The following is a 6,000-nucleotide window of genomic DNA, read 5'->3' on the forward strand; positions in this document are numbered from 1 at the left end:
ACATGTTCACAATGACCCATGACCACAGAGGGAAAAACCAGCTTGCTGATTGTAAATGATGTGGTAATGCCCATATGTGGTTCATTCATACCTACTGATGCCTTGTCTAGGTGAACTTGCTAACAAAACTATGAATGTATTTGTTCGCTTAGTAAACCTTGAAGTGCAATTCAAGGCCAGGAATTTCAAGGTAAGAAGGAATCACGTATGTGCACAAATACACATACACATGCGCTCACCTACAATAACTCACACACACACTGTCCTACAACAGATGGTGACTCAAATATGAAGCATATAAAACGCTATTGATAAGGTAAGGGAACAGATAGCTTATCGGAAGCATACAAGAGCCATATGGTGTCATAGTCAGTACAGCCTGTTTTTGACATAACAATGGCCTGGCCAGGACGCAGAACCACAAGTTGACTAATGGTCGTTGGCATGAAATCTCAGAGCAGTACAAGCTAGAGCAAATGTTGATATTTGCATTTTTTCAAACAGGTGCAGAAAATGACCCAAGCAGATGTCAATGAGAACGGGCTTGTTTGCGCTTAGCAGCTCAACAGCCTCGCACACACTCAGTCTTGACAACAGGAAAGACAATGGGTCTCTCGCTGCTCCCAGAAGTAATCCAGTCCACTCAATGCCTCAGCAATGCACATATTCTCTCTACATTTCACAAGTGAAAGACTATATTCTTATTTTCCCGGCCCTGAGACTTCCACATTCCTAGCCAAAACATTACAGTGGTGGGATCTATAAAAAGGCATGTGTATTCAGAGAGAGGTGGTCTGCGTACAACTACTGAATGTTGAGGTTCAAAAACTCACATTTTTGAGCATGTTTTAAAGCTAGAATCCTTAGTTGCTACATCCATTTTTTAATGATAAATTAATGATATACCGTGCATTCGGATAGTATTCAGACCCCTTGACTTTTTACACATCTTGTTATATTACAGCCTTATTCTAAAATTGATTAAATTGTTTTCCCCCCTCATCAATCTACACACAATACCCCATAATGACAAAGCAAAAACAGGTTTTTATCATTTTTGCTAATTTATTAAAACCAAAAAACGGAAATATCAAATTTACATATTTATTCAGACCATTTACTCTGTACTTTGTTAAAGCACCTTTGGCAGTGATTACAGCCTTGAGTCTTCTTGGGTATGACACTACAAGCTTGGCACACCTGTATTTGGGGAGTTTCTCCCATTCCTCTCTGCAGATCTCTCAAGCTCTGTCAGGTTGGATGGGGAGCATTGCTGCACAGCTATTTTCAGGTCTCTCCAGAGATGTTCAATCAGGTTCATGTCCAAGCTCTGTCTGGGCCACTCAAGGACATTCAAATACTTGTCCCGAAGCCAGTCCTGCGTTGTCTTGGCTGTGTGCTTAGGCTCGTTGTCCTGTTGGAAGGTGAACCTTCGACCCAGTCTGAGGTCCTGAGCGCTCTGGAGCAGGTTTTCATCAAGGATCTCTCTGTACTTTACTCCGTTCATCTTTACCTCGATCCTGACGAGTCTCCCAGTCCCTTCCGCTGACAAACATCCCCACAGCATGATGCTGCCACCACCATGCTTCACCGTAGGGATGGTGCCAGGTTTCCTCCAGACGTGATGCTTGGCATTCAGGCCAAAGAGTTCAATTTTGGTTTCATTAGACCAGAAAATCTTGTTTCTCATGGTCTGAGAGTCTTTAGGTGTCTTTTGGCAAACTCCAAGCGGGCTGTCATGTGCTTTTTACTGAGGAGTGGCTTCCGCCTGGTCACTCTACCATAAAGGCCTGATTGTTGGAGTGCTGCAGAGATGGTTGTAAGGTTTTGGGGCGGCAGGTAGCCTGGTGGTTAGAGCATTGGGCCAGTAACCGAAAGGTTGCTGGATCGAATCCCCGAGCTGACAAGGTAAAAATCTGTCTTTCTGCCCCTGAACAAGACAGTTATCCCTCTGTTCCCCGGTAGGCCGTCATTGTAAATTAGAATTTGTTCTTAACTGACTTGCCTAGTTAAATAAAGAGCCCTTCTCCCCCGATTGCTCAGTTCGGCCAGCTCTAGGAAGAGTTTTGGTTGTTCCAAACATCTTCCATTTAAGAATACTGCAGAAATGTTTTGGTACCCTTGGTTTTTGCTCTGACATGCACTGTCAACTGTGGGACCTTATATACACAGGTGTGTGCCTTTCCAAATCATGTTCAATCAATTGAATTTACCACAGGTAGACTTCAATCAAGTTGTAGAAACATCTCAAGGATGATCAATGGAAACAGGATGCACCTGAGCTCAATTTCGAGTCTCATAGCAAAGGGTCTGAATACTTATGTAAATAATGTATTTTTGTTTTTTATTTTTAATACATTTCCAAAAAATTCTAAAACATGTTTTCACTTTGTCATTATGGGGCATTGTGTGTAGATTGCTGAGAATATAAGTATATTTAACCAATTTTAAAATAAGGCTGTATCCTAACAACATGTGGGAAAAGTCAAGGGTTCTGAATACTTCCCGAAGTCACTGTATACCCATTGATTCTTGAAGAATATAACTTATAAATGTGTTATGAGATTAGGTCAACTGTCGTACCCCACCAGAACCCAAAATATAAGCTTGTTTAACTCCAATGTTGGTAAACAACGCAAATGTAAACAAATACTGTATAGCCTCAAAACATGGTTAAACTACATATTTCATATCATGGGTGGTCAGTCCTTGCATCCATTGCTCTGTCTATGAATTTGAAAGTGGTTACATTTCTCCAGCCTCATCCCTTAGCTTTTTAGCGAAACAGGGACGGGGAAAACGCTTTATTATTGTTTTAATAAACAGCTTTAAGCTTATATGTGTTTTTGTACGATGTAATGCATTTGTGAAGCTCACTTCCACCACATTGAAACTGCACATGTAAAATTGAGTGCTAACAAATACCTGTCCGGTGAGTCATTGGGGCTAAATTAATGTTATAACAAAAAACTATGCTTATGTTTAGAAAAGGGGGAAGGGCTTAGTAGGCTACAGTCTATCTGTGTTAAATGCCAAGTTGAAAATACCTTCAATACATATTGCCATAACGTACATTGACTTGTTATTTTTTATCAATCTTATATGTTTATGTGATTGGGTTTTAACATAAGTTTAGATGGTATTACTTTGGAATAAGAGAAATTCCAGATAATTAATATCATTCTTAATTTCACAAATTTGGGGTTCAACTGATATCATCTGGTAAAATTGGAATTCGTAAGCCCACTTTCAAAAGTAAAAACTAATGGATTCAAGCAAAGACAATGTACTATTCTTGCACTTGGAAATGCCATGCAGGCTAGTGTCCAACAGGTCCACTTGTTGCATAAGCAGAAAACAAAGCATCTATTGCTGGTCCTGATTTCCCCCCTACAGCAAGCAGCTTTACTTCTCAACATCATGACATGTCAGGGGTTAAGTCTGATAGAAGTCAACCTAATTCATGTAGTAAATTCTAATAGCCTAGTTAGAGGAATCAACAACTAACACATTGTATCTTGCTGGCCCCTATTTTCAAGAGAGACAAACTGAAATATAAGACTATAATTAACTGCAAGAAAGGAGGTCTTTCCCCAATCACACAATAGGGGAACTTAAGAGTATTAAGAGGTGAATTCCACTCTATACCAGAGAACTTGCACAGCCAAAGAATACCCTCATGCAGTTTGGTTTGTTTAGTTACAATGAAGTAGATATCGCCACGCATCAAAATAACCAAGACATTTCACCTTCTATATTCACCAACAAGCATATACAGTTATATTTGAATATTTACATTCTTTGAGATAATATAAACAACACTATAAGTTAATTACACAATAATTGCATAGCCTACTCTATAAAATATATGTGCTTAACTATTAGTCAACCTATATTGAAATTGTATCTGATGGTGTGACCTAGATGACGTTTAGCATTTGGTTCAAGTGAGGGCAGTCAGACTACATAACCTATCATATTCATATGTTTTAAAGCTCCGTAATAGCATCAGCGCAAACCACTACATCCACACAGCCTACAATAAAAGGCAGTGCAAAGTTTCCCGCAAAGTTTCCCCCAACAAATTCATCCTTAAAATAGCAACAGTTGAGCATCTGTGTAATCTATAGGTAATTCATGTATATTACGAAATTCTAAAGCAATAGAAAGCTACATAATCTTCCTTAATCTTGATCAAGACTTTCCTGAGATTAACGTTATAGGCCTACATGTAATATGCATCGGATCACACGGTTTCTTCGGATGCGATGAAACTTTATTACACATAGAAGTGGCCTTGGCTACATAATGCGACCCCCATCCCTGTGATTTATTCAGATTTTAGCTGAGCAGGCAACAATGTATCCCGAAAAAAGGCGGATATGGAAAACAAGGATCGAACAGAGCAATGAAGCAGACATTAACATAGCTCAGAGCCCACAATAGCCTACTTGTAAGAATTTATTTTTGAAATAGTTCAAATCAATATTGAATTACCAATTGTTTAAAAACTAAACAGACAAAGAGAGTTGCAAATAAGAACTGGGTATCAATGGTCGTTTTTTGTTTTGTTGCAACGTTTCAATAGTGTCCAAAAGCAAGAAAAACCTAGCATTGAATCCAAACAGATATCAAATGTTTTCATTCACCAACACTAGAACACCAAAATTATGTAATAACATTTTCAGATTATTTTGTAAATGCAAAAGATGTGTTTTATAAATTATATTCTCTAAAAGTATGTTGCCCGGCCCACTATCCTACACTGTGAGAACACATGGGCAATATGTGTTTAAATGTAGGCCATAATCTTCTACTGTCAAAGATGATCAAAAATTATTATCTTAAAAGACACATCTAATCAATTCGGCAACATTGATGGATCTTGCCTATGATCGGTTGAATCAATTCCGCATGTGGAAAATGGAATGCAAAGAATTTGATGGAATTTCTGTAGCCTAAACCTGATAAAAGAACAAAAAATATACTTACAGTGACTTCAAGGTACGATGGATAAAATACACGACCAAAGGTGTTGGAGCAACAAGTCTTTCAGCAGAATGTTTTTGCACTGCTCCGAAAATGTTCCACTGAAATCTCCAACTCCCGGCTGAGCCAACTAAGGAGAAGAAAACAGCAACATTTTGATCCGTCATCTTGTCCAAAATTGTCATTCATAAAATAATGTACGTCCAATCGTATCCGGAATCTTGTTAGGAGTTTGAGGTTCATGCACTGGACTTACTGTGATATAATAGGGCGTATGGTCGGGCTTCTTTACAAAAATGTGAAAAATGTCAAAGATTTTCGTGTCAGTCGAATACAACACTGAGTGGACAAAGTGAAAGCACCCTGTTGCAACAGCGACAAGAAACGGCAACCTAAAATCTCACCGACACACACTTTTATTGTAATATAAAAATATGCCCACTCATTCTAATACCATACATTACTTCTCATTTGTAATGAAAGGCGCAACTTCATCATAACAGTATTAGTCTGCAACCATTTTGCATATTATTAACTACATTGAAACTTACCTCAAACACCTCCGTTATTGTTATTTGTTATAAAATTCGTCCCCCTTTGTTTGTCTAATGTGGGATATTATAGTTTTTGTAAACTGTGTAAAGTTATTGTTGTGTTTCTGGGTCAGCCAGATATGTGTACGTGAATCGACAACGCACGGACAGAGATGCGAAGAATGCTCGGAATGAGAACAGGAATGAAATGAACGCGAAGAGCGAGTTTGCATTGGGGGCGGAGCAAAGGTGGCGTCATCCCGAACCGAACAGCCCTAGATTATGGTAGATAGGAGGGACAAGCGGGGGGAAAATAAGAAGAATGACCTCACAGGACACGTCGAATTCAAATTGGTGGGAGAAAGAAGATGGAATTTCTCTGTGGAGTTAGTTCATTCTATTTTAATCATCTACCTCAATAATGCTGAATACAAGTAGTACAAGTATGATACCTTTATCACAACCATGTCAGTCATTT

At 38.8% G+C, this 6,000-nt stretch overlaps 1 protein-coding gene across 8 annotated transcripts in view; it reads right to left on the reverse strand.

Moving 5' to 3' along the window:
- Positions 1 to 5,739, reverse strand: part of tead1b (TEA domain family member 1b) — a 69,049-nt gene extending 63,310 nt beyond the window's left edge. For 6 of the 8 annotated variants that reach the window (XM_014175315.2, XM_014175322.2, XM_014175319.2 and 3 more), the window contains exons 1-2: positions 5,541 to 5,739; positions 4,993 to 5,119 (exon numbers count right to left, since the gene is read on the reverse strand). The gene's annotated coding sequence lies outside the window, so the exon portion shown is untranslated. Of the gene's footprint in view, positions 1 to 4,992; positions 5,120 to 5,245; positions 5,276 to 5,540 lie in introns of all 8 variants that reach the window. The other 2 variants (XM_045708885.1, XM_014175314.2) reach the window with 2 other exon arrangements.
- Between the last annotated feature and the right edge of the window lie 261 nt (positions 5,740 to 6,000).

The sequence above is a fragment of the Salmo salar genome, chromosome ssa26 (genome assembly GCF_905237065.1).
Source record: "Salmo salar chromosome ssa26, Ssal_v3.1, whole genome shotgun sequence".
Lineage (NCBI taxonomy): Eukaryota > Metazoa > Chordata > Actinopteri > Salmoniformes > Salmonidae > Salmo > Salmo salar.